Genomic DNA, 27,066 nt, shown 5'->3' on the forward strand with positions numbered 1-27,066 from the left:
AGCAAACCTGTGGGGTTGCCATGGGCTCCCCCCTATCCCCTGTTGTCGCTAATCTTTTCATGGAGGATTTTGAGTCCAAAGCTTTTGCCTTCGCCCCTCTCTTACCGAAGCTATGGAAGAGATTCTTTGATGACACATGTGTCGTTTGGTCTCATGGTCATGATGAGTTGGATCTTTTCTTCCATCATCTCAATAATCAATCCTCCGCCATTAAATTCACTATGGAAAAGGAAGTCAATGGGTGTCTTCCATTCCTTGATGTTCTCATCTCTAAGAATAGTGAGGTATTTCGGAAAAAGACTCATACTGATCAATATCTCCATGCTAGCTCCCATCATTTCCCTGCTCAGAAGTTGGGTGTTCTCAACACGCTTGCTACCCATGCATTAAGAATCTCCGATGAAAAGATCTTGGAAAAGGAGAAGGCTCATCTCCTAGATGTCTTTGTTAAAAATGGTTACAGTAGACACCTGGGTCAAAAAGCCTTGCTTAAGGCCCGGAAGGAGCCTTCAGTCCATAAAGATCCTAAAGACTGGGTCCTGGGGGTGCACCTCCCTTAAATCCAAGGGACCACTAATAGGACTGTTAGGATTCTTAAGAAGCACAATGTTCCCTCGACCTTTAGACCTCTTAATACCATTCGTAGCTCCCTGTGATCTGTTAAAGATCCTGTCGACTCTAAAGACATGAAAGGTGTCTATGTCATTCCCTGTTCCTATGGGACACCATACATTGGTGAGACTGGTCGTTCCATTAATCAAAGGATTAATGAGCACTTGGCAGACTTAAAGCATGGAAGGGCCAAGTCCTCTGCCCTTGCAGAGCATGCCGAGAAGACTAAACATCATGTTTGTATCGAATAAGGTAGTGTTATTGTGAAAGTTGCGCAGTTTCACCATCGAAAAGTTAGGGAAGCCCTTGAAATCGAGAAAAGGCCTAATAATCTCAATAGGGATGACCACTGGAAGATTAGTAGTTGCTGGGTCCTAGCCCTTTCTTCCTAGCCTTTCATCCTGTTCGTCGTGTTTTCCTTTCATTGGCCTTTTGGTTTCTTAAGCTTTCCTTTTTCCTTTGTTATCTTTTATCTTCCCTTGATCAAGTTTTAATTGTTTTAATTAATATTTAATAGAATATCATTAAAATCAGTAATAAATGAATTTTTCAACCTAGACCATTATATCAGTATTATCTTATTAGGTCACTTTTGTTTTTAGAAATGAATTTACCATTATAATAAGCATATCACTATGATAAAAAAAAATAAATAAATAAAATAGTTCATATTAATAATATTAGTAGAATTATTCACATTATAAGTTAGTAATATTGGATTATTTAACCTAGATTAGTAATATTAGCTTGAAGTTAATAATAGCAATAATATTTATTAACATCTATATAAAACAATGGTCACTAAAAAATATGGGATTTACCTTGATATTAGGAATTTTAATATCAGTATATTATTCTTAATAGAATTATTCCATAATATTGATACATTTTAATTTTAATTCAAATTAATAATATTATTAATAATATAAATTTATTTTAATAATTTATTTAAAAGATTTTTTAAATCTTGACCCCTCCCCAGGGCCTTGGTCAAATCTAGCCATTAGAAGTCTTTTTTATCCGTTGTTCAGTCAAATATAGCTGTTGGAATGACCTGCATTCCCTATTTAATGTATTGCTCAGGTTTGATCTTCAACTTGTCCTCGCGATGAACCACAACGCATCGACAAATGATTTTTTATGTGATTTTGTCAAAATTGTTCTCTCAAACATAATGTTTATCAATTAAATTAAAATAAATAAACACTTGTTTTAAAATTAAATAATATAAAATAATTTATAAACTAAATAAATCTTTAATTAATTAAAGATAAATTTTTTGCATTTTAAAATTAAAAACTATTGCATTGAGATGTGTTCTACAACTTAGTACAGAATCAAGAAACTCGCAGAAACCTCAAAGACAAAATAGAATATATTTATAAATATAATATAAGAAATTTTGACAAACATTTTTAATGTAAATTTAATGAAAGAATAATAATCTACAACCCAGAATAGGGTAGATGTGTAAATATAATATAAGAAAGTGTCAACTTAATTAAAAAATAATAAAAACATTAAATAATATAGAGCCCATTATGCGAGATGATGGTAGATAGTAAAATTTTAATTGTTGGCTCAATTAATAATAAAAAGTTAAAATAATATAAAGCTCGCATGGTAAGTGTAAACATTTAAATGTTAGTTCAATTAATAATAAAACGTTAAAATAATGAGTGTAAAAATTTAAAAAAAATCTTGTCTCAATTAATAATAAAAAGTTAAAAATAATAAAATTACAAACAATTTTTTAGATAAAAGAAAATTATAATATACATGTCACATTAAAATATATAACATATAAATAGTAGCTATAAATTAAGTGTTATGAAACCAGCTCACAAAAAGATAGAAAAGATCGATGAACGCCTTAGAAATAAGCCTCTTCGAGGGGGCAACCTCCTTTACATTACACAAATGAATAATTCTTGGATGCTACAAATGACAAGACCTCCTTTCTATATATAGGAGTCTAAGGGGTCATAATCTAATCAAAGCCGGCATAACAATAATAATGTAAGGGCATAATAATAACAATAGTGGGCTTCAGGAGAAGGGGAGGGACCTTGCTCAGGAGCGAAGGTGACTAGGGTTTCAGTAAGGTTTCAATTTATTGAAGAGGTTCTTCTCCATGGATGGGCGTAGAGGAGGGAGCTCCACTCCCTCCTACAAGGAGGCAGTGGCCAACAAGGGCAAGAAACCTTAGAAAAAGGCAGAGGTAATGGTGAGAAAGGAAGAAGAAACAAGGATGAGGAAACAGAAAGTACCAAAATGAAGGAGGATGATGGAACAAAAGACAAGGAAGAAAATGACAAAAAACAGGGAATAAAAGACAAAAATCAGAAGGGACCGTGCAAACCCAAAGCTGAAATCACTCATAGAGTAGTTTTAAATGATCCAGCAATGCAGGCGCACAGGGATCACATGCGGACTTATGCAATCATATGCAAATTCATGGGGCTATGTCCCACTGAAAAATCTTTACAAACATGGATCAGATACCACTAGAAGCCTAAAGGGAGCATTGACCTTCATCTGGGATCCAAGGAATTCTTTACTGTGGTGTTTACTAACATTGAAGATAAAGACAGAGTGCTTGAAGGCAAGCCCTACTTCTATGCAGCAGCAAGGCTCTATATGCGGCCATGGATGATGAACTTCGTACCAGAGTGGGAAACTTTTACTTCAGTCTTGGTTCGGGTAAGACTCTATTCTCTACCTCTTGATTATTGGCAAACAGAATCGCTAGCTGCCATAGGCAATAAATTAGGACGGTTTGTCAAAGATTTTGAAGCCACAAGGAGGGGAAAATATACCTCCTTTGTAAGGATCTGTGTGGAGATGGATCTATCAGGAGCTCTTCCAGATGAGGTCATCTTGGAGGTTTTTGATGAGGAATGGGTGCAGATAGTCGACTACGAGCATATTCCATTTAGATGTCGTAGATGCCATGAACATGGGCACCTTCTAAGGGACAGCCCACTCAGTAAAATAGAGAACAAAAGCAAAACTAACACAATGAAAGACACAAATAGCTTTCTTAAAGTAGCTCATAAAGGAAAAAGCACCAAAAGAGGGCCAAAGCAACACCAAAATGACGGACAAAAGGTCAGTCAGAATCAGTTCCAAGTCCTTGAAGAGGATGAAGAAATAGCAGTAGAAGATCAAGTAATGAATGAAAGTTATGAGAAGAAGGTGAAGGAAGAAGAAAGGGATCAGGCACAGGAAAACGAAAAATAGAAAGGGATCATGATAAGTGAATCAGAGTTGGAAATGGATCAGGAAGTGACCCAGAGTGAGATGGAAATGGAGGACAATGAGCTGTAGGAGATTCTTGACAGAGAAAACCTGGATCTAGAAGGGTTCTTGATTCAAGGAACAACTGGCGGGGTAGAATCACTACCACAAGAAGAGTTCAATCGAATACAACAGTTATTCTTATGGAAAACTTAGGCAAAGGGTTTGGAGGGAGTAAACAACATTTAAAGAGAGAGTAACAAAGGAGTGAAAGCATTGAAAACCACTCCGAGGTTAGCACCGAGAAATCCAAGAAAAAAAGAGGCAGGAAAAAGCAGAACGAGCTACTGATGGAATGTGGAAAGCTTATGGTAGACTCAGGTAAGATGAAAGATCTAACCAGTTACTCCTTTACCAATATTTAAATTATGAAGTTCACAACTTGGAATATTAGAGGTCTAGGTAGCAAGGGAAAACAGAGAATGTTGAATAATAGAATGAAACAGGCAGCTCCGGATATAATTTTTGTCCAAGAAACGAAGTGCTCCATTCAAAAGCTAAGGCAAATCCATAGTAAATGGCTCAGGAGATTTGAGTTTCTAGAAGTTAAAGCAGAAAATACAGCAGGGGGTATCCTCACTCTTTGGAATCCCCAAAAAATTGGAATAATTGATGCAGAGGTTTCAAGGAATTATCTATCAGTGGTTATACAGCTTGTAGGAGATAGGGACACTTATCTAGTTATGAATGCTTATGGCCCTCAAAGGTTAGATGATAAAATCAGGTTTATAGAATCCTTGGTGGATCTCTGGGTCAGACATGTAGGATTACCTTGGGTCATAGGAGGGGACTTCAATATGATTAGATCTCTCTCGGAGAAGAAATGGGGTACAAGAGCTCTAAATAAAGATTCCTTAACCTTCCAAATCTTTTAAGAAAACATGAATCTTGTCGATATTGAGACAAACAATGGCCTCTATACTTGGAACAACAAAAGAGGAGGAGATTCATAGGTAGCGTCCAAGTTAGACAGATTCATGATTTCTGAGGATCTCATGCTTCTAGACAAGTATATAATAGCAGGAATTCTTCCTTTTGGAGGCTCAGATCACTGGCCGGTTCAAATGGAGATCAAAGGCATAGGTACCCCAAGAAATAGACCTTTCAGATTTGAAAATATTTGGCTTTCACATTTAGAATTCATCAACAACATTGAAAATTGGTGGGAGGAGGATTTTCAGATTCAGGGATCAACAATGTTCCTGCTACACAAAAGATTAAAGCACATCAAGCTGAAGCTAAAAGATTGGAACAAGAATGAATTTGGTAATATTTTTGCAGGAAAGAAATCTGTGGAAAATAAAATTCTGGAGCTCAACTAAGCTTTGATCATAGAAGGCTTTGATAAGAAAAAAAATGATCAAGTAGAGAAACATCATCAAGAATGGGAAAAGTTGTGTAAACAAGAGGAAACTTTTTGGAAACAAAAATCAAGAGTTCAATGGCTAAAAGAAGGCTAGTGTAACACTAAATTTTTCCATAGATCCACCATTGCAAATAGGACCCACAACAGGATCTCTTCGATCAAGGACGAGGATGGGCATATACATATATCCCATGAGGAGATAGAAGTAGTGTTAGTTAAGCACTTCTCAGGTATTGCCCAAGAAAACATTTTAGTAAGGGAACCTTTCATCAAGGACGTCACTAAACATATCCCTAAGTTGTATCCAGAGAGGATAACTGTAATCTCAAAAGACCTGTAACTGAAAAGGAGGTCAGTGAGGTCCTCAAGGAAATGATAAATGGCAAGGCTCCAGGTCCAGATGGATTCAATGTGGATTTCTTCAAATCTTGTTTGGATATTGTCAAAAAGGATATTGTAAGGGTAGTGGAAGATTCCAGGTTGAACACAACTATTTTGAAAGCACTCAATACCTCCTTTATCTCCCTTATTCCAAAACAGGAAAATGCTCAAACGCTAGAGAGATATAGGCCCATTGCTCTATGAAATGTAGTTTACAAGATAATTTCCAAGGTCATGGCCAACCGATTCAAACCTTTGCTGCCTTCACTAGTTTCGAGGGAACAATTTGGTTATGTGGAAGGCAAACAAATTCTAGATAGCATCATTCAAGCTCACGAGGTGGTTCACTCGTTAACTAGTAAAAGGAAAGCGGATATGATCATGCAATTGGACATATCCAAAGCATATGATAAAGTGAACTGGACATATATCAAGAAAGTGCTCACTGTGTTTGGTTTTGATCATAATTGGGTCAGATGCGTCATGGCCCTAGTGAATTCCTCCAACTTTTCAATTTTAGTTAATGGCTCTCCCTTTGAAATTTTTCTTCCTTCTAGAGGACTCAGACAAGGAGATCTTCTCTCTCCCTTTCTCTTCATCCTTATGATGGAAGGGTTGGGGCAGTCCATTAAGCATGCTAGAGTAATGGGCAAAATTCAAGGACTCCAACTATCGGAGAATGGTCAAGTTCTGACTCATCAACAGTTTGTAGATGATACCATGTTACAGGGAATTCCCACAATCAAGGAAGTGCTAGCATACAAACAAATTTTGAATGACTTTGCTATGGCAACAGGTATGGAAGTCAATCTTTCCAAATCAAAAATATTTTTCTTTAACACTCATATATCCATTCAGAGAAATGTCTCCAGAATTCTTGGCTTTCAAAGAGAATCCCTCCCCTCTAAGTATTTGGGAGTTCCTCTAACGACTAAACCTTTGCACAAGAGCATATGGGAAACATTAATCAATAAGATGCAAGATAAGGTCAAGAAATGGACAATCAGGTCCTTAAATCTGGCTGGTAGATTGGTTCTCACAAAGGCAATGCTTCAAGCTATCCCATTGTTTATGCTATCAGCTCTCCTAGCTCTAAAAGGAGTCCTACAACAATTTAGAAATATCCAAAGAGATTTTCTTTGGGGAAAAGAGGAAACAAGGAAAAAATGGGCTTTAGTCTCATGGGAAAAGATCTGTAAACCTAAGAAACAAGGAGGCCTAGGATTGGATGATCTAGATATCCTCAGTAAGGTTCTAGGGGCCAAACTTTGGTGGCGGTGGGTTAAGGATCCTAAGGCTCAATGGGCAAGCATCTGGAAGGAAAAATATGCCAGCACTTGGCTTTCTTCTGATATCATAAGAATGTCTGGAAACATGAAGGGCTCTCCCATATGGAACAAGGCATGGGAGAACAGAGGGGTGGTTCAAAGAAACAGTTTTTGGGAAATTAGAGAGGGAGATCTGGCACTATTTTGGGAGGACAAATGGAAAAAAGAACCAAAACTTTTGAAAGAGGAATTTTTGGGCCTCAAGCATGAGACATACAACCAAGGTTTAGTAAAGGTAAAGGAATTTTGGGAGCATTCTCACAATACAGGAAAATGGAGAACTTGGAGAAAAATAGATGGCAGAGAGGAAAAAACCCTCAACAGTAGAGCAGATACCCTTAAGTGGATGTTGGATCAGAGGATGATTTTAGTTACTGAAGGGCAGGATCAACTAAGATGGGGTAACAACAAAGAGTGCAACTTTAATATTAAGGAAGCAAAAGGCATTCTCCTTGGGCTAGAATCCCAAGCTCTAGATAGAACTTGGCAGAAGTTATGGAGGCACAAAGGCTAGATTAAGATCAAACTCTTTATGTGGCTGGTTTACCACAGGAAAATCTTAACCTGGGATAACATTAGAAAGAGGGGTATGCTAGGACCCTCCAAATGCCAGCTCTGTGAAGCCCAAGAGGAGACTATGGAACATCTTCTCAATAATTGCATTTTCACCTCCAGGTTATGGGATATTTTTGAAACCATCTTCAATCAGTCCGATAGAGACAAAGAAAGTATCACTAACACCCTAAACAATTGGAGGAATAATTTTTCGGATTATGAAGTTCTTAACTCTGTCTGGGCTCTTTTGCCAAGTTTCATTATATGGAATGTGTGGAAAGAAATAAATAAAAGAATATTCAAAGAAGAGAAGAATTCCTCTCTTCGCCTGTTGGAGCTGATCTTGAAACAGCTTAAGGAGACAGTTGGCACCACAGTAAGGGATCTCCCCAAAAATCCTCCCTCAGAAGCAAAGATAAGAATTCTCAGGCAGTTAGGCATGCAAGGGCTCATTCCACAAGGTCTAGACAGGAAAACAATCATGAAGGAAAAGGTTAAAGAATTTTGGAATCCTCCCCTAGAAGGTTTTTTGAAGTATAACATTGGTGGAGCTTCAAGAGGTAACCTGGGAATGGCAGGCTTTGGAGGAGTTCTTGGGGATGAAACCGGAAGCATCTCCCTCTTCTATGGTCATTTAGGAAAAGCCACCAACAACATGGCGGAATTAATGGCTTTGGAGCAATGCTTAGAATTTGTGAAATAGGACAACTGCCAAAATGTGATAATAGAAGTTGATTCAAAGTCAGTCATCAACGCGGCCAAGAGAATTAGTCATGAAACAGGGCCGGAAAAAGTTACAAAACATTGGAGGTTAATTCGGGTTCTCCATAAAATACAGGGACATCTTTAGGGACTACACACACTTAGATTCATCCATGTGCGCAGAAAGGCCAACAAATTGGCAGACATTCTAGCCAACCAAGGTGTCAGCTATAAGGATAGCAGAATTTTGATGGATTGGCTCACTATGTCGTAGAGCAAAGTAAGAGAACTTTGCCACAACTAGGCGGAAGAGGACAAAAGAGTGTATAAGAACAAAACTAAGGAAGCCAATTCACAATGAGAAAATTTCTGCGGGAATCACAATTTTGGTCAAACAGGTCTACGATGGAAGGCTGGCCAGGGTTGGCCTCAACAGCCATGGTAATCACAACCCTGAAAATCCCCGGAGTCTGGCACAAGGTTTTCTCAGTCTGGAGAGAGGTTGAAAGTAATAACCGACGACATCCATTTTGGTGGCAACATTTCCCAATTTTCCAGTGGCGGGAGACAAAACCACTTCCTAAGTGGTTTTGGAGCGAGTGCACCACTTTCAAGCTGAAGGTGATTTTGAAAATTTGGCAGCGATGCCATACAACTCATGACACGTGGATGAGGGCTGGGTCTGAAAACCACCCTCATCGCACACTAAATTTTGATGACTTCTGTTGTGCGATATTTAGCTCCGCCGTCCAATTTAGCAAGGTCGATCAACGATCTGGTTTGAGCGAGCGGTTTGGAGGGATCCAGGGGTTAACCATCTTGCTTCTTCATGGAGCGATATGTATCTCTGACATCAGATTAAAAAGGAAGAATGGACGATAGTGATTAAGAGGCAGGTTAGGTGTTTGCTGGTGCAGTTATTTGTGGGGAGGGTTCATGTGCCCTGCGATTCCCGTTGCTTATTTATGTTTGTACTCAAAAGGGTCGGGTGGGTACTTTTTGGGCTTTGAGGGCTTTGATTCAGTTAAGCATTTTCCTATTTTGCCTTAGATCACTCAGTATGGTGGAATGGTGTATATATTGTAAATTATGTTTGATTTAATGATATAGAAGGCACGACTCTTGCTTTAGCAAAAAAAAAAATAGTGGGCTTCTATGGGGCACAATAATAACAATATGGAGACTACATGGGTACAAAAATATAATAAGGGGGTTGTACTAATAACAATAACATGTTACACAGCCCACGGGGCTTTGGATTGACGGTGAATGGGTGCGCTGTTAAGACACTCCTTGCGATAGGTCACCGGTTCAATTCCCCGTGGGTACTTAGTTTAGTCTTAACATAGAAAAAAAAAAACAATAACATGTTACACTAGTATTATAGGGGCCTAACATGCCCCTCTCCTTCAAAAAGTGTTGTACTAAACACTTGAATAGTTCTTGATGCTTCTGTATAAAATTCTTGTCCTCCCATGTGGAATCTTCAGTGGGTAAGTTCTTCCACTTGATGAGATACTTTGAAATTGATCAATCTCGTAGTTGTCAAGTTCTAAATAATTAGATGCAATACATACATTTTGTAACAGTGGTACACCATGTAGATCAAAATATTTATCCATCTGTAGTATCCAATCTACCAGATCCTTGCCATCAAACTTCGTCATATTTCCTTTTCTTGATTTTAGGAGCTCGATCTTGAAACGACTGTAACTCTGTAATTTCGGATCTTCCAGTTCTGAAATCGCGACCTACAGTAACCCTCTATGTCCTCTTTCCTATTCCACCAGTATGATCCAAATTGGATTCTCCAAGGAAGAGTTATGCCAAATCTCCCGCAGTGACCTAATTATAGACCTTTTCAGAAGAGTGAACTTGTATGAAGTGCCACATGTCATTGTTTTGACCTTCAGATCTGAAAAATATATAAAGAAAACTAAAGTGCGTCCTCTTTCTGTAACTCCTTATGTAATTTCAATCTAATGCTCAGAGAGAAAGTTATGATGATTTTCCCAATATCACCTATTTGTAATGTAATTTGGGAGTTTGCAAAAAGGCCAACTTCCTGAGAGCATATCTCCGTAAATATAGCGCGGAAATATCTGAGATTTGGACCCAAGGTTTAGAACAATTTCAACCCAAATGGGTTTTGTTTTTAGTGTCTGAAACGTTGCAGAAAAAAAGTTATAGCGCAAATTCCACGATGACCTGTTTGGAGCAGCGAAACCCTAGAACCCAAAGCTCTGATACCAAATGTTATGAAACCAGCTCACAAAAAGATAGAAAAGATGGATGAACGCCTTAGAAATAAGCCTCTTCGAGGGGGAAACCTCCTTTACATTACACAAATGAATAATTCTTGGATGATACAAATGACAAGACCTCCTTTCTATATATAGGAGTCTAAGGGGTCATAATATAATCAGAGCCGACATAACAATAATAATGTAAGGGCACAATAATAACAATAGTGGACTTCTATGAGGCACAATAGTAACAATATGGGGACTACATGGGTACAACAATATAATAAGGGGGTTGTACTAATAACAATAAGGGGTTACACTAGTGGTATAGGGGCCTAACGTTAAGGTTCATTTTACCATAACCATATTTAAATTTAATTAATAAGCACATAAAAAATAATATATTTATAATAAACCTACAATATGACAAGATTTTTAACCATAGATATTCTCCCTCACTTTACCATGGATATTGTTACCTTGTAAATAGACTTTGTTACAATACCACGGGCCAATACCATGGGTAATCAATACCACGTTCCAAAAAACCATAACTTATTTCACAATCAAATTATTTTATAACAACATGACAAGATTCTTAACCATGAATATCCACCCTCTCTTTACCATGTATATTATTAACTTCTAAATAGACTTTGTTACAATAGCATGGGCTAGTACCATTTCTTATCAATACCACATGCCCAAAAACCCTAACTTATTTCACAATCAAAATATTTTATATTAATTTAATTTTATGACATTTTTTAATTAAATCTAAAAGAAAAAATGTTATAATTACTTTTGAGATATATCTAAACCCTCTATCATCACAACTACTGAAAATATTCCCACATAAATTAAATTAAGGTTCTAATAAAATTAAAATATAGAAATGTGGAATTTATATAATATAAATAATATTATTAAGAACTAACATAAATCCATCATAACTAAGGATCGAAGTGATGAGAGAAGATAACGCATGTTTCTTTTAAGTTTTTCATTATTGTATTTTCTTTGGCATTATTGATCTAAAATATAGGTTTAATATTTACAACCAATTGAGTTTTTTTAATTTAGATACTTTCTTAAATATAATAGAATAGGATCAAATTCAAGAGAGAGAGAGCAGGTTGGGGGAAGAAAGGGGGAGACAAGGATAGAGTTGGAGAGGGGGGAGAGAGAGAGAGAGAGAGGGAGATGGGAGAGAGGCGGGGAGAGAGTAAGGAAGAGAGAGAGAAGTGGAGAGAGAGAAGGAGAAAGGGAGGAAGAGAGAGATGGAGTTGGAGGGGGGAGAGATGGAGTAACAAGGGAGCGATGGAGAGAGAGTGAGGGAGAGAGGAGAGATAGGAAGAAAGAGAGAGAAGGTGAGGAGAGAGATAAGGAGAGAAGGGGAAGAGAGAGAGAAGGAGACACAAAGATGGATGATAGAGATAGAAGAAGAGAGGGAGGGAGATAGTGACAAATTTGGAGGTATGAAGGGAGAGAGAGTGAGAGTGATGGGGGGGAGACAAAGGGAGGTTGGAGAGAAACCAAGAGAGAGGAAGGAAGAGAAAGAGAAGGAGAGAGATAGGGAGGGAGAGAGAGATGGAGTTGGAGGGGGAGAAGAAGAAATACATAGAGAGAGAAAGGTGGAAAGAGAGAAGGAGTGAAAGGCAAAGCAAGGGAGAGAGGAGAGTAGGAGGGGAGAGAGAGGCAGGGGGGGCGGCGTGTGGGAGAAGAAGTGGGGAGGAGATAGAGATAGATAGATATGAAGAGTGAGTGTGTATGTTTTGGGGGTGTGATAGAGAAACATAAATGAGAGACAGCCCCAGATAGAGATATAGTTGGAAGGGGGACAGAGGGAAGAAGAGATAGGTAGAAGGAGGGAGGGTGGTAGAGAGATGAATATGGAGATAGAGAGAGTGTGTATGTTTGCGGAGGTGAGATAGAGAGATAAATGAGAGATGGAGGGAGAGAGGGAATTGGAAAGAGACACATAGAAACAAATACAAATATCATGTAGTATTATATAACCAACCTAGATCCATCTTAACGGTGGATCTATCAAGTGCCGAGACAGATCAAATGATCAAATCTCTAGAGGTGCAAACCTTTCCTCAAGTTTTTCACTCAAAAATGATATTTGTACGTCTAGAGATTTAATCCCTCTTGGCACTTGATAGATCCCGGGCTAAGACAGATCAATGTCGGTTTTAACCTAAACTTATAAAAATAATAGTTAACATCAACCTTTTATATGAAGAGGGATATCGCTATTACAATTCCTTTTATATTTATGAAAACACAAATATAAAATAAAATGTTTAAAAAATAATTATAAAATTTATATATAAACTATAAAGTGATTGTATCATTTTAAAAATAATTGTGAGATCTATTTTGGAATAAGATTTCCATAATTTTAATTTAATTTAACTTTTATTGAATATTCTAAAACATTCTTAATAGTGTATACAAATGAAAAGTTGATATTTATCTCCAAAATATTCGTGTCTTTTTTGTCATTTTAATTAAATTGATCAATTAAAAAAAGTCCAAAAAAAAATGCAATTTAAAATAAGTTATATTTTTTATCCCTATGATATTGATAAACTAGCTATTCTATAGGTATGCCAATAGTTATGTGGAGTTATATGGCTCCACTAATCTAGTGGTTCAATCTTAGAAAAAACCATGTACTCCTCATTTCTGGAAATAAAGCTTTTATAAAAATATAATACCAATATCCATTCCGTATGAATAATGTTATGCGCCTCAGAATGGTTGAGAAATCAGAGCTTTCCATTTTGATGTTGAAACCGGAAGTGGAAAAGACCTGGCCAATTATTTAGACGACGTTGATTGCTAATCATGTTTTGTATTTGGAATCGTTGTTCACCACTGTAGTATCATGGGCTTGGCCTGTGTGGAATGTTGCAATGAACAAAATATTCTCCAGTCTTTGTGCTAGTCACTTAGAATTCCAGTCACCAAAAGGTTAAGAAACCTATACTCACGGAATTAATGGTTAAGGTTTTTCTTTAATAGGTATGAGTAAATTTCAATCTTTATTTTTAGTTTGAATAGCTGGTTAGTTTTATGTTTGTAGGGTAGTTGTTAGTCTAACTAATTAGTTTTTATTGAAGTGACTGTGACAATTATTTCAACATTCTTTTCAAATAGTAATTAGAAGAATGAAATTTAGATCAAGGTTTTGATATCGTATTTTTATCATTATACCAAAACCCACATGCTTTAATAAACTTCCATCCTTATCATTACCTTGAATAATAGATTCGCTTTAATTCTTACAATACTTAATAGCTAAATTTCAAAAAGCCAAACCCATGAGCTAATATTTATTTTTATCATACTTAAAATTATATGAAAATGGTAATTAACATCAATTTTATATATAAAAAGAGATATCACAATTACAATTTCTCTATATATTTATGAAAAAATAAAAAATATGAACACAAGAAAAAAGGTTTAGACAGGGTATATATGTTAGATCTAAGACTTTTGTGATCCATATTGTAGATATAAGTCTTTCGGATTAATCACATCATTAGGATTTGGTCCACGTTTCAAACCAACTAAAAGAATAAATAGCATGGATGCATCATCGCCCAAAATTAGCCATTGAAAACGAGATGTTGGTAAAATATTATTTTAAGAAAAAATGGTGAGGGATTATCTATTTAATAATTCAAAACTTAGTTAAAAACTAATTGTTATGTGATAATTAATTATTTAATTTCGGTATTATAAAATAATAATTTAATGTTATCAATTTATATGGTAATAATTAATTTATAATATAATTTGACTGATTAAATAAAATAAATTCTATTAAAAACTAGCCATTAGAAAAACAAAAAAAAAAAAAAAAATATATATATATATATATATATTATTTCAATATATTTTAGTGATAATTTATTAATATTATCAATTTCTCTAAAAGAATAATTTATTAATGTTGTCCATTTAATATGATTATTTCTAATTAAAGGATAACTTGTCCTTAAATAGGAGGAAAGTAGAGATAACTGTAAAGGTTAACTGAGATATTAATAGCTAAATATATTATTCAGGGCAAAATGAAATTAAGTTCTAAAAAGAATTGGATATTAAAAAAATATATAATACACTGATCATATTTTTTTATTTTTTTTCACCAAAACGGGTATGTTTTATTAATATGAGAAATAGATTGGGCTCACGCCATCGCAGCCATCTTTACATTACATCAATTTCTGTTTCTTATGTTGTTTCTATGTTCAGGAACCTCATGGATTACATGGATGATAAGAGCTTTCGCCATTTATGAGGAGTTGTCCTTTCCCCAGCTTGCAACCTTTGTTTGCCATCAAGTCTGCTTCATTATTCAGGCTTCTGAGAATGTGAAAGAATTTGTAGGAGGCAAAGTCGAGCAGGACGCTCTTTAGTCTGCTTAGAGATTTATTGAGGCCTGCATTGTTGAACAGATTGCCCGTATTTAAATTCTTTATTAAGATCTCTGAGTCTCCAAATGCTTGGAATTCTTTGTCCCCTCTGTCTCTAGCTATTTGACAAGCTATAAGGAGGGCTTGGATCTCTGCCTGATTGTTGGTTTTCTGCCCAATGCCCCAGCAAAAACTGTCCCTTTTAGTGCCATCCGGGGCATAGATGACCCCTCCGGCTCCTGCTGTCCCGGGGTTGCCTTTGGAGGCTCCGTAAAAAAAAATCGTGGTTATTTTTTGTTGCCGCCACCATTCATGGAAATTGGATTCGGAGTCCCTTCTACGCCATTCCGGGTTCACTGAATGTCGAGCTGTTAGCTGCTTCCAAGGTTGAGGGGATAGGGGGCCCAGCCACCTCTCTTCTTCAGGGAGGAGCAAGGAGTCTTCTGGGGAATGTTGCTGGTGGACTGCTTCAAGTAGAAGGGATTTGGCCTTTGCCGCTGCCTTGAAAGGAGTTTGCAGCTTGTCATTAAATATTAAGTCGTTCCGGGTCAACCAAATCTGCCAGCAAACAAACTTGGGAATAGCATTCCAGACTTTTCTCCAGATGGACTTGCTTGGTATTTTGCTGGGATAGCTTTGATTCCAAGAATCGAAAAGATCAGCAACAGAATTATAAGAGGGGGCTGGGATATGTAGCTCTTGAAGAATGAGACCCCAAACTTCTTTGGCAAATTGGCATTCCATAAAGAGATGTTGGGCTGTTTCTGAGCTCCTTCTACACAGCTCGCATCTGTGCGGCCCTGCTATGCTTTTCTTCATCAAATTGTCTCCAGTTAGCAACTTGTTGTGGACCAGCGTCCAGAAGAAAAAGTTTACTTTGGGGAGCGCTAATGGTTCCCATACTTTCTTCCAAAACTCTGGCGGTTTACTGCTGTTTCTATTGGTTTGAAGGGAATTGTAGGCTGCGGCTGTTGTGTAAGTACCTGAGCGCCCCCATCCCCAGCTATCCTTTAGCTTTCTGTTCACTGGGGCTGCGTCTTCTAACAGGTCTTCTAAGACACTTTTCTGCTGATATAAACGTTCTGGAATTCCAAAGAAATCCCAACTTTTCCAGTTATCGTGACAATCCCAATTTGACAAGTCGTAGAGGCTTTTTACGCCTGCGCGTTCTAGCCAGCTTTTTAACTCTGTAATTTCGACATTTTCCCCAAGGGGGTCACAGTTCATGATTCTGTCTTGCCACAGATTCGTGTGTTTGCCGCTTCCTGGGATCCTGTACACGCTGCGCATGAAGAAAGTCATTGTTTTGCTGCAAAGTTTCCATACCTGGGAGCATTGATTTGGATGCGCTGTCTGAATGTTCCTGAGATGGGTGTTGTGCGCATATTTTGTTTTCAGCATGTCGCTAACAGGATGGTTGGGCTCTTTGAAGAGTTTCCAAATGATCTTGCCTCCCAATGCCAAGTTCGCTGATGCTGGGTCGCGAATCTGGAGGCCTCCTTCAGAGAATGGCCGCTTGACCACGTCCCATTTCACTAAATGAAGCTTGTTTTGATTTCCTTTCCCACCCTTCCAGAGGAATTCCCTAATAATTTTGGAGATTTGATCTGTTACGCTTTTGGGAGCGAGAAGGAAGGCTGCTTGGTAGATAGGGAGCGCCGACAGGACAGTCTTAATCAAGATGAGTTTGCCTGCTTTTGTGAGCCAGTGTCCTCCCCAACCTGTAATTTTGGTTTTTATTTTGCTGATGATTCCAGTCCACAGCGACCTCTTGTTGACACCGTTTGTGATGGGGAGGCCAAGGTAGTTGAACTTTTCCCATTGAGCGTGACCTTTGAAGCCTATCAGGTTGGAGATGCTTGAGAGTTCCTGCTGCCCAATGTTCCATCCGTAGACTTCACTTTTGTTCCTGTTGATAGAAGCACCCGAGACCCTGCAATAGCAATTGAGAACGGAATCAAAGGCTTTGGCTATTCTGGCTGTGGCTCCTCCCAGGAGGAGGGAGTCATCCGCGAAAAGAGCATGGTTTAGAGCTGGGGAGGATAGAGAGGGTTTGAGGCCAGGGAGGGAGCCAGAGGCCATTTCTGCAGCAAGCTTTCTACTGAGGGAGTCTGCCAGCAGGATGTAAAGAAAGGGAGAGAGCGGGCATCCTTGCCTGAGGCCTCTCTGGGCTTGAAAAAAGGAGGAGGGTCGACCATTAACAAGAGGAGCTATCCAGGGGTTGTGGGTGCAGGCAGAGATAAGATTGACAAAATGCGGGGAAAAGCCAAAGGAGAGGAGGACTTTATAGAGGAAGGAGCGATTGACACGGTCAAAGGCATTGGCCATGTCAAGTTTTATCAGCATGCCTTTTTCTTTGCGCTGGTTGCTTGAGTGGATAATCTCCTGCACCTGGATGACATTGTCTAAAATGTGCCTGCCTTCTACAAAGCCACCTTGATTGTTAGATATCAGCTTGTTGAGCAGTGGCTTGATCCTGTTAGCTAGCAGCTTCGCCAGAATTTTGTATGAGACGTTACAAAGCGATATTGGCCTGAATCTGGAGAAGGTCTCTGGGTTGGTTTCTTTAGGGATAAGGGCGAGGTAAGTGGAGTTGGTTCCTCCCCCTACCTTGGCTTTTCCCATGAAGCCTTTCACCATTTTTAGCAAATCAATTTTAATAATGTCCCAGCAAATCTTGTAGAAGTGGATAGTGAATCCGTCTGGCCCCGGGGCCTTGTCCGGATCCATAGACCAGATGACATTGCTGACTTCTTCTTCAGTGATGGGGCTGATGAGAACGGAATTGTCTTCAGGGCTGACCAGATGGGGGATATTGGAAAGGAGATCGGCTGTTTCCTCCTCATTTGTATGATTATCTGCAGCGTAGAGCTGCCTGAAGTGGTCAACGACTGCTTCTTTTATCTGACTGAACCCTTTGCAGATCTGCCCCTCAGTGGTTGTTATTTCAGAGATATGATTTCTGGAGAGTCTTGCTCGATATTGGCGGTGAAAGAAAGTGGTGTTCCGGTCGCCAGCTTTCAGCCACAAACTTCGAGACTTAGTTCGCCAGTATTCTTCCTCCCTCCGGAAAGATCGATATGTTGAGCATTGATTTTTGACTTCTTTGTCAAGGAGCATTGGGGTTATTTCTCCTTTTTCCATTTCTGCTTGCAGGGCCTCAAGGAGCTGTACATTTTCTTTTCTTTCATTGGTTGGATTTGGGACCGGTTTTTTAATCCAATCCTTCAAGGCTTGCTTTGTGGCTTTAAGCTTTTGTTCCCATACATAACTGGAGGATCCTGTGACAGGTTTTGCCCATGCGGTTTTCACTGTTTCTATAAAGCCTTCCCTTTCTATCCAAAGAGAGCTGAATCGAAAGGGGATTGGGCCGAGGTTTTCTTCTTCTTCCAGGATTAGCTGGATGGGCTTATGATCTGAAGTCAGTTTGGGCAATATTTTGGTGGTGATTATCTTCTTATGCATCATCAGAGTGCCTTGGACTAGAAAGCGATCCAGTCGAGCAGCGATATGATCCTCGCCAACTCTGTTGTTGGACCAAGTGAAGGATCCTTTGACCGGAGTGAAATCGAGGAGATCCCACTGCTGGATGAGGTCTTCCACTATGGGGAGCATGGGGTCTCTGTTGTTAGTGCCTCCCTTTTTTTCTTTTGCTGTTAAAACTATATTTAGATCCCCAGCAAGAATGATGTTATTGGGGGAGTGCTGCTCAAGGAATTCAGTGAGGGATTTCCAACAATCCCTCTTTTCAGAATACAGAACAGGAACATAAAGGTTGAAAAGGGAGAAGGTTAACTTACTTGTGCAGTGCGTAAGTTCCGTGTAGATCCAGTGCTGGGTCTCATGGTATTTGTTCAGCTGGAAGAGATCTTCTGTCCAGAGAGTTGCCAGCCCTCCAGATGATCCTCTTGCGCTGACTGCTATTCCTGTACTTTTCTTCCATTTCTTCTTGCTGATGTCTAGCAGGGCTTTCCCCTCTATCTTAGTCTCTTGGAGCATTAGAATGTCTGAGGGTTCTATTTTAAGGAGATCCTTGACCGCTTCTGCTTTCGAGGGGTTTCCCAGACCTCTACAGTTCCAAGAGATGAGGCGCATTATTTACCAGGGGTGGGGTGGGATCCCCCCTTTGGGGGCCTGTTCCTGGGGTTTCTCCCGATTGACATCTCTATTGTAGGCTGGCTCCCTTGAGTTTTGAGCCTTTCCGCCTCCTCTTCCCTTGCTTCTCTGCGGGATTTCCTTCCAACTTTTCTTGTAGGTTGCTCGAAGGTTTCCTCATCCGAGGAGTCAGAGCTTTCAGCTGGTTTTTTCCTTGCTACTTCTGCGTATGAGGGGTTGGAGGGGCTTCTTTGGGGGGCTTCCATGTGTACCGTTTCTGCATCTTCTGTGTTGTTGCTGGGAGGGTCGATCTGATCCACATTTTCTGGGGTTGCTGTGACTGTCTTGCTCTGGATCTTTTCTTTGTCATTTGGGTTCTTTTCTTGAGTGGGGTTGGAGGTGCTTGGAGTCTCTTTCTGGGTGCCTTTCCCATTTCCTTTCTTCTGGTAAGTGGATTTTTGTACTTGGATCCATTGCTCGCCATTCTGTTTGTCTGATTGTTCTTCAGACTTCTTCTTACAATGTTTGGCGAAATGCCCGTATTCATGGCAGTGTCTGCATTTAAATGGCAGTTGTTCATAGTCCAGCTCTTGGATATGCGTCCAGCCTGCGACTGTGAGTTTTATGGCTTCCGGCAAGCCCTCTTCCAGATCGACTTCGACACAGATGCGTGCACATGAATATTGGTCTTTCCTTACCGCCTGGTCTATGTATTTCCCTAAACCATTGCCAATGATCTGGAGTGACTTCTGGTTCCAACAGTGTAAGGGAAGATGAGGGAGCCGCACCCACACCGGAACCGCTGAAGGGACATCCTGGGTTGGATCAAAGTCTGGTGACCATTTATTTAAGTATAGACCTTGGGGGCCCATAAAATAAGGTCCATTTCTGAAGATTAGGCTTCTGTCCTCTGCACTTTCAAATACAAAGATGAAAAAACCTTTGCCTACGAAGTAGCTTTTAATACCCTCTTTGATTAACGGCTTCCAGTTCCTTTGTGTCCAGTCCTCCACCGACTTGGGCGAAGGCCAGAGGCCCGTGAACTGGCCTATGAGGCCTCTCTCTGCAAGATTCAAGGCTGCTTTGCAGGTTTCTTCTTCAGGGAGGGCTACCGTGGGGATGGAATCCAACTTCTTGACGAACTTCTGCTGGTTGACAGAGGGCGCTCTCTTGCCGCTCGAAGCGATCATTGCTTTGAATGCTGATACTTCCGGGGGAGGGGCCAGAGGAGGTTCCAAAGGATCCGGGCCCCCAGGGGGAGCCATGGCCAGGCGCAGCTGCACAAACCGCACAGCAAGGAGGAGAGTCGATCAGGCTGATGCGAGGAGGGATCTCAGGGGGGAGGCAGGGGCAGGCGAGCCCAGCAGCTGGAGGCTGCCAGGCGGGGCGGCCGCAGGAGGCAGCTCGGGGAGGAGGGCGCGCGGCTAGGTCAAGCCCGCAGAGCAGCGCACTCGAACGTTTTTTGTTCCTCTTTTTTGATAATAAACTGATCATATTAGACAAATGAAGATAAAGAGAATTAAACATGAAAATAAGGGATAAGACTAGAAGAGGAAAGAAAAAATTAGGGGGAGATGGAGGGAGAAAGGAGAAAAAAAAAGGAGTCATGATGAGAGCACTGGAATCCAACTTCTACTTAATTTCCGCCCATCATCCCTATTAAGGTTACTGGCATGCCTTTCGATTTCAATCACTTCCCTAAGTTTCCAGTGGTGGAAATGATCAACCCTAGCAATGACTTTGGAGTCTTCAATGCAGACGTGGTGTTTCGATTTCTCTGCATGTTCGACAAGGGCTGATGTGAGGGAATGATTATGTCTATTATCAACAACATGCTCATTAATCCTTTGTTTAATAGACCTACCTGTTTCTCCAATATAGGGGATACCACAGGAGCAAGGAACAAGGTAGACTCCTTTCATGTCTTTAGGATCAATAGGGTCCTTAACAGATCTAAGAGAATTCTTAATGGTATTGAGAGGTTTGAATGAAGCAGAGACATTAATATTCCTAAGAATATGGGCAATCCTATCCGTGGTTCCTTGGATATATGGGAGATGAACCTTAGAGATAGGATCAGCACGAGCGGGTTTAACTCTAGGTGCTTTGCTGGCTCTGTGAAAGGCCTTGAGGCTTAGAGGTCTATTATACCCATTATTTTTAAAAACTTCAAGAAGATGAGATTTCTCCTGTTCAAGGTGGCTATCATCAGAGATTCTTAGAGCATGGGTGGCAAGAGTGCTGAGAACCCTAAATTTCTGAGCCGGGAAATGATGGGAGCTCGCATGAAGATACTATTCAGTGTGAGTCTTTTTCCTAAAGACTTGGTGACAGATAGAACCATCTTCTCTCCTAGAAAGGAGAATGTCAAGAAAGGGAAGGCATCCATTCTCCTCAACTTCCAACACAAACTTGATGGAGTTTGATTGAGAATTAAGGTGGTTAAGAAACAGATCTAGTTTCTAATGACCATAAGACCAGATGACATAGGTATCATCAACAAACATTTTCCACATTTTAGGGCGAAATTGAGTAGTAGCCAAGGCCTTGGTCTCAAAATATTCCATAAACAAGTTAGCGATGATGGATGAAAGGGAGAATCTCATGGCAACACTGCAAGTTTGCTCATAAAATTCACCTTGGAAACTGAAGAAAGTCGAAGTGAGACAAAAACCAACTAACTTGGCAGTGCCTTTGTCAGAGATGCGATTTATGATGTCAATGGCTTCTTGGATGGGAATTTTGGTGAATAAGGATACGAAATCAAAAATAACCAGCAAATCTCCTGGTTCCAATCGGACATCTCTCTACTCTTGAACAAAGGAGGAAGAGTCTTTAACAAAAGAATCAGTGTGACCAACAAGAGGTTTAAGCTTTTGAGAAAGGAATTTTGCAAGAAGGTAGGTAGGTCCGCCTATTGTGTTAACAATAAGTCTTAAGGGGGGCCCTGATTTATGAATCTTTGGTAGGCCATAGATTCTAGGGGTGAGGGGATTGCTCTCAATGAGATTTCGGGAGAGAGGATTAAGAGACAGATCAACTTTAATAGCGGATGCTACCTCTTTGGAAATGGACTTAATGGGATTCTTCTTAAGCTTGATGTAACTCCCACTACTAGATAGATGGTCTACCATTTTGCAGAAATATTCAAACTTATCAAGAATGACAACAGCTCTGCCTTTGTCCGCTCTAAGGACGATAATGTCAGGGTTGTCCCTTAGGGATTTTAGGGCAAGAAACTCAACCTTGCTCAATTTTTTCTTAGGAGGCTTGTCCTTTCTAAGAAAAACGGCACAATCTTGCCTAATAGTATCCTTGATGCTATCTAGAAGGTCTTTAATACCGTACTCAATGTTATAGATAATGTCGTCAGTGGGAATCCTATTAAGGATTCTCTTTGATCTATTAAGGACCCTATTGATCCGAAATACAAAAAAGGAGTCTACCTTGTTCCTAGCTCCTGTGGTATCCCCTATATTGGAGAAACAGGTAGGTCTATTAAACAAAGGATTAATGAGAATGTTGCTGACATTAGACACAATCATTCCCGCACATCAGCCCTTGCCGAACATGCAGAGAAATTGAAACACCATGTCTGCATTATAGACTCTAAAGTCATTGCTAGGGTTGATCATTTCCACCATAGGAAACTTAGGGAAGCGAACGAAATCGAAAGGCATGCCAATAACCTTAATAGGGATAATGGGTGGAAATTAAGTAAAATCTGGATAGCCCTCTCATCATGACTCTTCCTCTCTCTTTTTTTTTTTTTTCTCCTTTCTCCCTCTGTCTCCCCCTAATTTTCTTCTTTCATCTTCTAGTCTTATCCCCTATTTTCCTTTTTAATTCTCTTTATCTTCATTTGTCTAATATGATTAGTTTATTATATATTTTTTTTAACATCCTTTTTTTTTACAACTTGATTTCATTTTGCACTAAATAATATACTTAGCTATTAATATCTCAATAGAATATACTTAGCTATCAATACCTCAATTAACCTTTACAATTATTTCTGCTTTCCTCCTATTTAAGGATAAGTTATCCTTTAATTAGGAATAATCATATTAAATGGACAACATTAATAAATTATTTTTTAGAGAAATTGATAATATTAATAAGTTATGACTAAAATATATTGAAATAATTTTTTATTTTTATTATATTTATTTATTTTATTGTTTATATATATATATATATTCCTAATAACTAGTTTTCAATGGAATTTATTTTATTTAACAAGTCAAATTATATTATAAATTAACTATTACCGTATAAATTGATACCATTAAATTATTATTTTATAATATCTAAATTAAATAATTAATTGTTACATAACAACTAGTTTTTAAACAGATAATCCCTTACCACTTTTTCTTAAAATAATATTTTATCAATCACTAGTTTTCAACTACTAACTCTGATGCATCCATGCTGTTTATTCTTTTAGATCGATTGATTTTTCACCTTGCTCTGAGAATGAACCACATGAGTTTGTTCAAAACCTGAACCAAATCTTAACAATACGATTAATCCAAAAAACTTATAACTAATATACACAGTTCAGAAAACCTATATATATAGATATATAAATAAATAAAACCTATATATATAGATATATAAATAAATAAACCTAATATCGTTTTAGGAAATTAAAACCAAAGCAAAACGAGTTTATATATCTACATTTTTGTAATGCATCTTTAGCGGTGACAAAAAAAATTATTCCTATTAATAAACCGTTGGGTTAATCATATTCAATAGGAAATTAAAACCAAAGCAAAACGAGTTTATATATCTACATTTTTGTAATGCATCTTTAGCGGTGACAAAAAAAAATTATTCCTATTAATAAACCGTTGGGTTAATCATATTCAATAGCAATAGTTTATCTATTTATTATATTTTTAAATTTTTAATATATTTAATTGCTAAATTTATTGAGAATTTGTTAGAATTATAAAATTTTAATTATGATTTTTTCACTATTTAACATTTCAAAAAACCAAAAATTATTTTACTAAATTCCCACTAAATACGCTGGTGCTTTCATTTTCATATACGATAATGATGCACAACTCGTTCTGTGCATACAAACTTGTACGTCAATAAAATCTGCCCGTCTGCCGTTTAATTAGCGTTATACGCCTCATAATGGTTGAGAAATCTTTAATCATATAATTAATTTTGATAAGAAGATCCCTTGAAAAGTTGAATCAGATCTTTCCAATTTATTGGTGAAACAGGAGCTGGAAAAGACCTGGCCAATTATTTAGACGACGCCGATGGCTAATAATGTTTGTATTTGGAATCTGTGCTCACTACTGTAGATTATCATGGGTTTGGCTGGTGTGAAATGTTGCCATGACTAAAATCTGGTCCAGTCTTCATACCAGTTAATTAGAATTAATTAAAGCAAAGCAATTAAAAGGTTAAAAATATATATATAATTTATCAAATTAATGTTGGAGGTATTAGTAAATTTTTAATTAGGGTGGTCGTTAGTGTCATATTTTTAGTGAACACCCTATCTCAAACTCTACTCAGGGAATTAAACTTGATCAAGGTTTTGATACTATACCATATTGAGGTTGACTTGAGTATTTCAAGTGTGAGGGAACTAGTATCTAGTACGGTTAGAAGATGTGATGACCCCAAACTATGTAAATGTGAAAATTTACTGTGGTAAAAGACAGTAAGACAGTTGTTGTTTATGTTTTTAAAACAAAACTGTGACAAACTATTTTATTAAAAGTAATTTAAATATTTTCTTGAAATGCTGGCAGCCTCTAGGAGGTGGATTTAAAAGAAAGAGGTCAGTTATAATAACTGATGGAAACTACCCTCCCAAAACAGGAAAAGTCCTGGCTGTAGGGAGGAAGTTCTGTGCTGTGGGGACAGACAGAAGAGATTTTTCCTGAAGGAAAGACAAGAAAGAAAAGACAAAAGAGAAACAACTGGTTAAGTCTGGTAAGGACCAGATAACCAGGCACAAGAGTGCACAGATCTTGTTGAGGGCTGTAGGCCTGCAAGATGGCTCGGGGGAGATCTCCATTGAATAAAGGAATCTCGCGGATGGGAGGAAGAGCAGACTCGAAGCACAGGTGACTTGCTTGAGTACCTATTTATGACTCTGGTGAACCAGGTATGGTTTCAAACCCCAGAGACCTTTTTAGTTAAAGAGGAGTTACAGTAACTACAGTAGTTAAACCAGACCTGTGTTATACCTCTTTAAAGACTGTCACAGTGTTGATATAATTGTTTAAGAGTAAGACTAAATACAGGACAGAGTATTAGTCGATATCACAGTATTTATATATCTGTTACGAGTAAGACTAAATTCGGGACAGGATGTTAGTCGATGATATAGTATTTGTATAACTGCTTAAGTGTAGGACTAAGTACGAGTACTAGTCGATGTTAAAATTGAAGACTAGTTCTGCTATTGATAAGAATACAATGCTGTCAGTAGCAAAATAAAAGCCTGTTTGGTAGGAAAGTAAAATGCCATGAAATAATCATAGAAACAGAGATATGTTTATGAAGAAAAAGCTTTAACCAAACAGACTATTAGACGAACAGAGATATGTTTATGAAGAAGAAACTTTAACGAAATAGACTATTAAACGAACTGTACATATATTCTACCATCAAAGAATGAGCCTGGAACCCCAGCGCCGTGGAGAAAACACAAAACTGTGGCGGGTCCAAATCCCTGTGTTGGGAAAAAGAAGAACCCTTCGTAGAATATATGGGAACTGTGAAAATAATAGATTTAGCAGACAAATCTAGGCATAAAATTTACTATGCAGACTACACAGAAGTATGCATAACGTATCCAACGATCAACAGAGCTTCAATACATAATAGTTGTAAACATAATGACAGCGAATCAGTTTCCATGAGCTATAAAAGGAAATAAAACGATTCCAGAACAAGAACCTGTGCATGCTATCCAGTAAGGAACGAAAACTCTAAACAAGCGAGTATCTCAACGTTCGTAAGAACAGAGCTGTATGATGCTACCATTTAATCATTGCAAAAGCCGGATTAAGGCAAGAAACATATATAATATCGACATAAAAGACTCAAAAACAGCAGCACAGTCTGAGTGGTTAGATGAGCCAGCCGTCCTCGGGACGAGCGGCAGTTATAGGAAAATATAAGAGGAAATCTTCAATATCAGATTAACTGAAATATGCTCTGTAATTAAACATGCATTGTGAGCAAATGCTAAGCATGCAGGCTTACATAACCACCATCTGTTCAAATGTAAACCATATCTGAGGAACGGGCAAAGGAGTATGTCCATATGTCATATGCAAAAAAAATATTAACAATATCATAACCCTGGAAGGGTAACCCGTGCAGTTACAAAGATATTTAGCCATAATCTTAAATAAACGTAAGGTCTGAAATTGCCAACCCGAATCGAACATTACGGTTAAAATCAATGCCGTATATCGCACAGTAGAACCTGTGGTTCAAGTTCGGGTATGCTCAAGACAAAATGATACATTAAACCATGAAATGTAAATCTATCCGAAGCTCCGCCGAGTACAAAACTCACCAGGCAGGAGATACTTTCAACCAGACATTAAAGTAAGGAAAACGTAACTGTGAGGGTTCCTGTTTGGAAGACTACCTCAGCCAATGACAGCAAGGAAAACCCGCATATGAACGGCGGTCTGCAATAAAAGAAATCGACATGAATAACTCAGGCCAAGAACTCAGGCTCGTATATGAAAAGGAAACTATGGAAAGAGGGAAAACCTACCTCTTGCCGCTGAGGAGGGCCGAATAGCAGAGATTGGTTACCTTAATACCATCGAAGCTGCAGCTGAATAGACTCACCTGCACACTGTCAAACAAGAGGAGCGATTATCCACAGAACGCTACGATGCAGCATAAGACCATAACCTAACAACCAGTAAGACCGATATCTGAAGTAGTTACCTGTATAAGTTTGTGGCTGGTGCCTCATAGCTCTCAGCGAAGTTGCAGGTAGTAGGAACGGCAGTGACGGGCTTCGAACCAGGGTGGAA

The sequence above is a fragment of the Pinus tabuliformis genome, chromosome 3_2, assembly GCF_031772625.1.
Source record: "Pinus tabuliformis cultivar Carrire ecotype Pingquan chromosome 3_2, CPIR1, whole genome shotgun sequence".
NCBI classification, from domain to species: domain Eukaryota; kingdom Viridiplantae; phylum Streptophyta; class Pinopsida; order Pinales; family Pinaceae; genus Pinus; species Pinus tabuliformis.